Source organism: Herpailurus yagouaroundi, unplaced genomic scaffold (genome assembly GCF_014898765.1).
Source record: "Herpailurus yagouaroundi ecotype Mexico unplaced genomic scaffold, PumYag 141, whole genome shotgun sequence".
Classification (NCBI taxonomy): Eukaryota; Metazoa; Chordata; class Mammalia; order Carnivora; family Felidae; genus Herpailurus; species Herpailurus yagouaroundi.
This window is the reverse complement of record NW_024412396.1, coordinates 12620410-12629899: the sequence shown is the minus strand read 5'-3', so window position 1 is coordinate 12629899 and position 9490 is coordinate 12620410. Positions and strand designations below refer to the sequence as shown.

General features: G+C 36.5%; 1 non-coding gene across 1 annotated transcript; it reads left to right on the top strand.

Moving 5' to 3' along the window:
* The first annotated feature begins 3109 nt into the window (after positions 1-3109).
* LOC121032558 (U6 spliceosomal RNA) lies at positions 3110-3216 on the top strand. The gene has a single exon (XR_005791368.1). It is a non-coding gene; the product is annotated as a U6 spliceosomal RNA (small nuclear RNA).
* Positions 3217-9490: the final 6274 nt, after the last annotated feature.

The window sequence follows — 9490 nt, the reverse complement described above, 5'->3', positions numbered from 1 at the left end:
CCTAGGTTCTGAGGGCGATGCCAGTAAAACTTTGCGGTCTATGGCAGAATTATGGGAATAAATATACAACTTCTCAACAGAGGCAATTCATCAATCTGTGGGAGGCTACTCTGAGAGGGAGAGAACTTCTCAGGGTGATGAGGCACGTGTCTAAGTCACAGTGCTTTACAGTGAGAGCCATTCTTCAGAAAATGCAGGAGGCTCTGGGTAGTCAGTTCTTCGTCCATTACAGAATTGGTTGACAAAGGCAGTCATTCCTTCAGTCATCAAGATCTGTTGACCAGAGCACTTGATCAAGCACCAGGACTGATTGATTGACATCAACAACACCGGTGTTCTGGTGAACAGACTGACATCCTGGCTGGGACTGCTTCTCATCCCCGTTGTCTTCCATACTACCACTGGGGCTGTCTGCTTAGACTGTCATGAATTCACTCTCTTGATTTCCGTCTCTTATCTTGGAACGTCTTGCTCTTCCCATTCTAACACTTAAAATTTAATAAATGTTTGCTGACTGATTGCTTTGTGTAAGGCACTGTGGGGTGGGGAAGCAAGATGGAAAGCCACTAAGAAAAATGAATACTCAGCCAAATTGTCGAGGCTAATAAAAATGCTTAAGCAACAGTTCCTGCTCTCAGGGAACTGAAGTTCACTAGGGGGATAAAACAAAGAAAGAACTATTAAAACTTGGCAATGAGAATAGGCAAGGAAAAAGCAGGTATAAGGCAAGTAGTTTTGGTGCAATAATTAAAATAGTTTGGTACTGACGTAAGAATAGATACATTAATGAAATTGAATAGTGAGCATAGAAATATACTCAAACATAAAAATAAATAAAATTTGATCATCTCGTTTTGAATTGGTAAGGAAAATACAAAATATTTAATAAATGATTGCGGGACAACTGGCAAGTCTTCTGGAAAATGAATTAAACTGAATCCTTACCACAGTCCTTACACAAAATTAATTCTAAATGGATATAAATGTAAAGAAACCATAAATGCATTACAGAAAACACAGGTGAGAGGCTTTCTAATTTTAAGTACAGGCAGCCTTGTTTTACTGCTGGATTGTGCTTTGTAGGTGCTGTGTTTTTTTAAAAATTGAAGTTTGGGGGTTCCTGAGTGGCTCAGCTGGTTGAGCATCTGACTTCAGCTCAGGTGATGATCTCGCAGTTTGTGAGTTTGAGCCCCGCATCAGGCTTACTGCTGTCAGTGCAGAGTACTAAGTTAAAAAATTTTACAAATAAAAATTGAAGGTTTGTGGCCACTCTGGTTTGAGCAAGGGCACCGGCACCATTTTTCCAATAGCATTTGCTCACTTCAAATCTCTGTGTCACATTTCAGTAATTCTCGCAATGTTTCAAATTTTTCATTATTATATTTATTATAGTAATTTGTGATCAGTGATCTTTGATGTTACTATTGTAAATGTTTTGGAGTGCCATGGATCACACTCATATACGATGGCACACTTAAATTAATAAATGTTGTGTGTGTTCTGACTGCTTCAGCAACCAGCCTTCCCCCATCTCTCCCCCTCTCCTCTGGCCTCTACTCATTGAGACATAACAATATTGAAATTAGGCCAATTAATAACCCTACAAAGGCCTCTGAGGGTTTAAGTAAAGGGGAGAGTTGCACATGTCTTACTTTAAATCAAAAGCTAGAAGTGATTAAGCTTAGTGAGGAAGGCATGTCAAAGACCACGATAGGCTGAAAGCTAGGTCTCTTATGCCAGATGGGACAAGTTGTGAGTACAAAGTAAAAGTTCTTGGGAGAAATTAGAAGTGTGACTCTAGTGAACTCACGAATAATAAGACAAAACAGTCTTATTGCTGATACAGAGAAAGTCTGAGTGGTCTAGATAGAAGATCAAACCAACCACAACATTACCTTCAGCCAAATCTTCAACTCTGTGGAGGCTGAGAGAGGTGAATATATTGCAAAGGAAAAATCTGAAGTGAGAAGAGTTGCTTCATGAAGTTTAAGGAAAGAAGCCATCTCTACAACATCAAAGTGCAGGATGAAGCAGCAAGTTCTCCAGAAGACATAGCTAAGATAATTAATGAAGGTGGCTATACCAAACAATAGATTTGCAATGTAGATGAAACAGCCTTCTATTGGAAGAAGAGTCCAGGTAGGACTTTCATAGCTAAAGAGGAGAAGTCAATGTCTGCATTTAAAGCTTTAAAGAACAGGCTGACTCTCTTGGTGGGGGCTAATGCGGTTGGTGATGTTAAGTTGAAGCCAATGCTCATTTACCATTCTGAAAATCCTGGGGCCCTTGAGAGTTACGCTAAATCTCTTTTGCCCATGTTCTATAAATAACAATAAAGCCTGGTTGACAGCACATCTGTTTACAACATGGCTTATTGAATATTTTAAGCCCATTGTTGAGACCTACTGCTCAGAATAATAGATTCCTTTCAAAATACTACTGCTTATTGACAAGTTACTGGGTCAGCCAAGAGCTCTGATGGAGATGTACGACATTAATGTTGTTTTATGTCTGCTAACACAACATCCATTTTGCAGCCTGTGGGTCATTTTGATTTTCAAGTCTTATTATTTAAGAAATACATTTCATCAGGCTACAGCTGCCATAGACAGTGATTCCTCTGATGGATCCGGGTAAAGTAAATTGAAAACCTTCTGGAAGGGATTTACCACTCCGGACACCATTTGTGATTCATGGGAAAAGGTCAAAACATCAACATTAACAGGAATTTGGAAGTCGATTCTAACCCTCATGGATAATTTTGAGGGGTTCAAGACTTCAGTGGAAGGAGTAACTGCAGGTGTAATCTCGTGATACAACGTTAACAAGTGAGGAGTTGTTGCTTGTGGAGGAGCAAAGAAAGTGGTTTCTTGAGGTAGAATCTTCTGTTGAAGATACTGTGAAGATTGTGGAAACAACAACAACCAAGGATTTAGAACTTAGTTGATAAAACAGCAGCAGGGTTTGAGAGAACTCTAATTTTGAAAGAAGTTCTGTGAGTAAAATGCAACCAGGCAGCATTGAATGTTATGGAGAAATTGTTGGAGAGGAAGCGTCAACCAAGTGGCAAACTTCATTATTGTATTATTTTAAGAAATTGCCACAGCCAGTGCCTGCTCTGGCAGCACATATACTAAAATTGGAAAGATACAGAGAAGATTAGCATGGCCCCTGCGTAAGGACGACACGCACCTTTGTGAAGCGTTCCGTATTTTTAAGTAGTTTTTGAAAATTAAAAAAAAAAAAAGAAATTGCCACAGCCACCCCATCCTTCAGCAACCTGAACAGTCAGCAGTCAGCAGTCACCAACATGGAGGAAAGACCCTCCACCAGCAAAAAGATTAAAACTCACTGAAAGCTCAGATGATGGTTAGCATTTTTTTAGCAAGAAAGTATTTCTTATGTACTTAATTTTTTAAGAAATTATTTATAAATTAAGGTATGTACATTGTTTTTTTAAACATAATGCTATTGCATACTTAGTAGACTACAGTGTAGTATAAACCTAACTTTTACTGAAAAATCAAAATATTCATTTGACTCACTTTGTTGTGATATTTGCTTTATTGCAGTGGTCTGGAACTGAACCTACATTATCTCTGAGGTATGCCGTAAAGTCTTTTCCAAGCATGAAAAAATAACCTAAAGGCATTTTTAAAAGAGTGATTTTCACTACATAAAAATCTAAAACACACCATAAACAAAGTCAAAGACCAATGACAATGGGAAAAATATTTAAATCACATATGGAAAATAAAGGGCTGATATTTATAATATCCAAAGAAATTTTACAAGTCTATAAAAAGATAACTGAACAGAAGTTTAAAGAGACATGAATTGTGTATTTATAAGAGAAAAATTACGAATGCAAATAAAAATACACTTCAATAATTAAAGAAATGTAAATGAAAGCATTTTTTTTGGCCTATTTGATTGGAAAATGTATTTTTTTAATTGACAAAATGTCCAGTAAGTTTTGTTGTAAATGGAGTATAAATTAGTGTATAATTTTAGAAATAAATTGGCAACTTTTATTTAAAATGGGAATGTGGCTTCTTTGTGATTCGGAAATTGTATGTTTATAAAATTACAGGTTTACTCCAATAACTGCAAAGGTGTATGTACAAGGTCATTCACTGCAGCACTGTTAATTAAATGAAACACTGGCAACAATCAATAAGGTTAAATAGATTATAGTACATGCATATGATAGGATAGAGTAACAATGCTCTGAACTGATGAGATCTGCAATGGGTAGTTGCTTAATTGAAAACTTTAAAATGGGGAATCATAAAAAATGAGTCATATTTACTTTCAACATAAAATTTTCACCTAAACTCTCTAAATGTAAAATCATTCATCAGTCCTTTTTTAAAAAAAATATTTATTTTTTAATTTACATCCAAGTTAGTCAGCATATAGTGCAATAATGATTTCAAGAGTAGATTCCAGTGATTCATCCCCTATGTATAACACCCAGTGCTCATCTCAACAAAGTGTCTTCCTTAATGCCCTTTACCCATTTAGCCCATCCCTCCCACCCTCTTTTTGACTGCCAAGTAATACTCCATTGTATATATATACCACATCTTCTTTATCCGTTCATCAACATTTGGGCTCTTACCATACTTTGGCTATTGTCAATAGCACTGCTATAAATATTGGGGTGCATGTGCCCCTTTGAAACAGCACACCTGTATCCCTTGGATAAATACCTAGTAGTGCAATTGCTGGGTCGTAGGGTAGTTCTATTTTTAATTTTTTGAGGAACCTCCATACAGTTTTCTAGAGCAGATGCACCAGTTTGATTCCCATTAGCAGTGCAAAAGAGATCCTCTTTCTCTGTATCCTCGCCAACATCTGTTGTTGCCTGAGTTGTTAATGTTACCCATTCTGACAGATGTGAGGCGGTATCTCATGGAGGTTTTGATTTATATTTCCCTGATGATGAGTGGTGCTGAGCATTTTTTCATGTGTCTGTTAGCCATCTGGATGTCTTTTTTGGAAAAGTGTCTATTCATGTCTTTTGCCCATTTCTTCACTGGATTATTTGTTTTTCCGGGTGTTGAGCATAGATTTTGGATGCTAGCCCTTTATCTGATATGCCATTTGCAAATATCTTCTCCCATTCTGTCGGTTGCCTCTTAGTTTTGCTGATTGTTTCCTTTGCTGTGCAGAAGCTTCTTATCTTGATGAGGGCCCAATAGTTCATTTTTGCTTTTCTTTCCCTTGCCTCCGGAGACTATTGAGTAGGAAGTATTGATCAATCTTTTGATGTTAAGAGAAGGTCTTTTCTTTGAGTAAGGGTTTGCTGACTAGAGTTCCACTCACCTTTCCTGCATGAGACCTATGATGTCTCTGCTCATCTTCCCAATCTTGTGTCCTACCTTTTTCCACCTTGCTCACATTGGCCTCCTTTAAGTTGCTCCAGTTGCTAAATTCCCACTAAATGGTCTCTGCAGTAGTTATTTTCTCCTTTCCTTTTTCTGCCTCTTTGCACGATTGTCTCTTTCCCATGCTTTAAATGTCATTCTAAATGTCTTTTTAGAGTTACCTTCTTTGATGACCTCAGTGTATCACTAGGGATAATTTTTCTTGCAGTAATTCTAGCTTAATTGACTTATATTATAAAAATGTAATTTATTGTCTCATCTATCTATCTATCTATCTATCTATCTATCTATCTATCTATCACCAGTCATAGATCTGACCTAAGAATACACCATAGCCATAGTTTAAACTAAATGACCAAGATTTGTCTTCTATTTTTCAGCCTACTTCCTTAGTGTTGGCTTGATTCTTCTCTTCTTTCCAATGGCTGTCAACAACTCATGTAACATCTGGGTACTAAGATAAACACAACTTGACTCTGATGGTCCTTATATGGGTCTTGTGCTCGTTTATCTTAGGCCATTTTTCCAAAAGCAGAGTCTGATGCATGTGTAAGGGCTCTATAAGAAATACCTATAAAGTGTCAAGTAACTTCTGACCACATAAGAAACTAGCAACCACTAATAAAGGAAATTCACAAATATGTGGAAATTAAAGAGCATACTCCTGAACAACCAGTGTATCAAAGAAGCCATCAAATGGGAAATAAAAACATCTTGAAATAAAGGAAAATGGAACTACAACATACCAAAACTTGAGGGAAGCAGTAAAAGCATTTCTAAGAGGTAAGTTTATAGTGATAAACACCAAATTAAGAAAAAAGAAAGATCTTAAATAACTTCAGGGAACTAGGGGGAAAAAAGAATAAACTAAGCCTTAAGTTAGCAGCAGAAATAACAAAGATAGGATTAGAAACAAATGAAATAGAGACTAGAAAAACAATACAAAAGAAAAAAACAACAGAAAACAATAGAAAAGAACAAAACTAAGAGTTGTTTTTCTTGAAAAGAGGAACAAAGTTGACAAATTTTTAGCTAGACTAAACAAAAAAGAGAAGACTTAAATCAGAAAAAAAAGCAGAAACATTACAGTTTTTGCTACAGAAATGCAAAGGATTGTTAGAGATTACTGCAAGCATTATACACCAACAAAGCCATAAGATAACCTAGAGGAAATGGATACATTCCTAGAAATAGACAACCTATTAAAAATTTTTTTTCAACGTTTTTATTTATTTTTGGGACAGAGAGAGACAGAGCATGAACGGGGGAGGGGCAGAGAGAGAGGGAGACACAGAATCGGAAACAGGCTCCAGGCTCTGAGCCATCAGCCCAGAGCCCGACGCGGGGCTCGAACTCACGGACTGCGAGATCGTGACCTGGCTGAAGTCGGACGCTTAACCGACTGCGCCACCCAGGCACCCCATAAATAGACAACCTATTAAGACTGAATCATGAAGAAGTAGAAAATCTGAACAGATTAGTAATGAGTAAGGAGAGTGAATCAGTAATCAAAAATCTCCCAACGAAGAAAAACTCAAGACCACAGGGGCTTACTGGTGAATTCTATCAAACATTAAAAAAAAAAAAATTAATACCAGTCTTTTTCAAACTTCTCCAAAAAAAAAAAACTGGAGAGAAGGGAATATTTCCAAACATTTCACAAGCCAGCTTTACTCAGATAGACAGACAAAGACATGACAAGAAAACTATAGGCCAATATCCCTGATTAGCATAGATGTAAAAATCCTCATCAGAATACTAGCAAACCAAATCAACAGCACATTAAAAGAATCATATGCCATGATAAGTAGGATTTATCTCTGGGATGCAAGGATGGTTCAACATATGCAAATCAGTAAATGTGATATTAACATAAAGGATAGAAATGATATGATCATCTCAATAGATGGAGGAAAAGCATTTGACAAAATTGAGCATCCTTCCATGATAAAAGCTGTCAATGTATTAGGTGTAAGGTAATGTATCTAAACATAATAAAGGCCATATATGACAAGCCAACAGCTAATGTATTCAACAGTGAAAAGCTGGAAGCTTTTTTTCTAAAATCAGAAACAAGACAAGGATGCCCACTCTTGCCACTTGTATTTAAAATAGTATTCAAAGTCCTAGTCAGAGCAGTTAGGAAAAAAAAGAAAAAGAAAGAAAGAGCATCCAATCAGAAAGGAAGAAGTAAAATTGTCACTGTTTGCAGGTGACATAATCTTGTATATAGAAGACTCTAGAGACTCCATCAAAAAACTGTTAAAACTAATAAATTCAGTAAAGCTGCAAGATATAAAAACATAGAAAAATCAGTTACATTCTATGCAGCGACCATAAACTATCTTAAAAAGACATTAAGAAGACAATCCCATTTATAATAACATCAAAAAGAATAACATACTTAGGAATAAGTTTAACCAAGAAGGTGAAGGATCTGTACACTGAAAACTATAAAACACTGATGAAAGAAATCAAAGAAGACACAATCAACAGGAAGTTATCCCATTTTCATGCATTGCAAGTATCAATTTTGTTAAAATGTTCATACAACCCAAGTGGTCTACAGATTCAATGTAATTCCTACCAAAATTTTAATGGCATTTTTTCACAAAAATATGAGAAACAATCATAACATTTATATGAAGCCATAAAAAAAAAATCCAAATAGTTAAAGCAATCTTGGGCCAGAAAAACAAAGCTAGAGGCATCATACTTCCTGAGTTCAAATTATGTTACAAATTGTAGTTATCAAAACAGCATGGTATGGGGCATCTGGGTGGCTTAGTTAGTTAAGTGTCTGACTTGGGCTCAAGTCATGATCTTATGGCTTGTGAGTTAGAGCCTCGTGTCAGGCTCTGTGCTGACAGCGCTGAGCCTGGTGCCTCCTTCAGATTCTGTGTCTCTGTCTCTATCTGCCCCTCCCCTGCTTGTATGTTCTCTCTCTCTCTCTCTCTCTCTAAAATAAGTAAACACTAAAAACAATTTAAAAAAATTAAAAAGATTCCAGCATGGTACAGGCATAAAAACAGATACATAGATTAATTGAAGAGAATCAAGAGCCCAGAAATAAACTCACTCATACACAGTCAACTAATCTTCAACAAAGGTGCTAAGAATACACAATAGGGAGAGGATAGTCTCTACAGTTAATTGTGTCAGGAAGACTGAATACACACGTGCAAAAGAATGAAACTGGACCATTTTCTAACACCATACACAAACATTAATTCAAATGGATTAAAAACATCAATGTGAGATCTAGAAGTATAAAACTCCTAGAAGAGAACATGGGAGGAAACCCCTTAGCATTTATTTTGGCAATGATTTTTTTTTCGATTTGACACCAAAAGCACAGGCAACTAAAGCAAAAATAAACAAGTGGGACTACATCAAACTAAAAAGTTTCTGCACAGCAAGGGAAACAATGAAATGAAAAGGCAACTTACGGAATTGGGGGAAATATTTGCAAATCATGGATCTGCTAAGAGGTTAATATCCAAAATGTGTAAGGAATTCAAACAACTCAGCAGGAAACAACAACAACAACAACAACAACAACAACAACAACAACAAAACAAATAACCTGACTAAAAACTGGTCAAAGGGCCTGAACAGGCATTTTTCCAAAAGACATACAAATGGCCAACAGGTACGTGAAAAGAAGCTCAACATCACTAATCATCATGGAAATACAAATCAAAACCACAATGAGATATCATGTTGCACCTATTAGGATGGCTATTATAAAAGTAAAAAGATAACAAGTGGTGTTGAGCATGTGGAGAAAAGAGAACACTTAAACATAGTTGGTGAGAGTGTAAATTTATACCGTCATTATGGAAAACTGTACAGAGTTTCCTCAAAAACTTAAAAGAAGAACTACCATATAAGCCAGCAATCCTAATTCTGTGTATATATCCAAAGGGAATGAAATCACTATCTTGAAAAGGTACCTGCACTCCCACGTTCATTGCAGTGTCATTCAGGTAGCCAACGTATGGAAACAGTCTACATATCTGTCAGTGGATGAATGCATAAAGAAGATGTAGACTATTATTCAGTCTTTAAAAAGAAGGACATCTGGGGGCACCTGG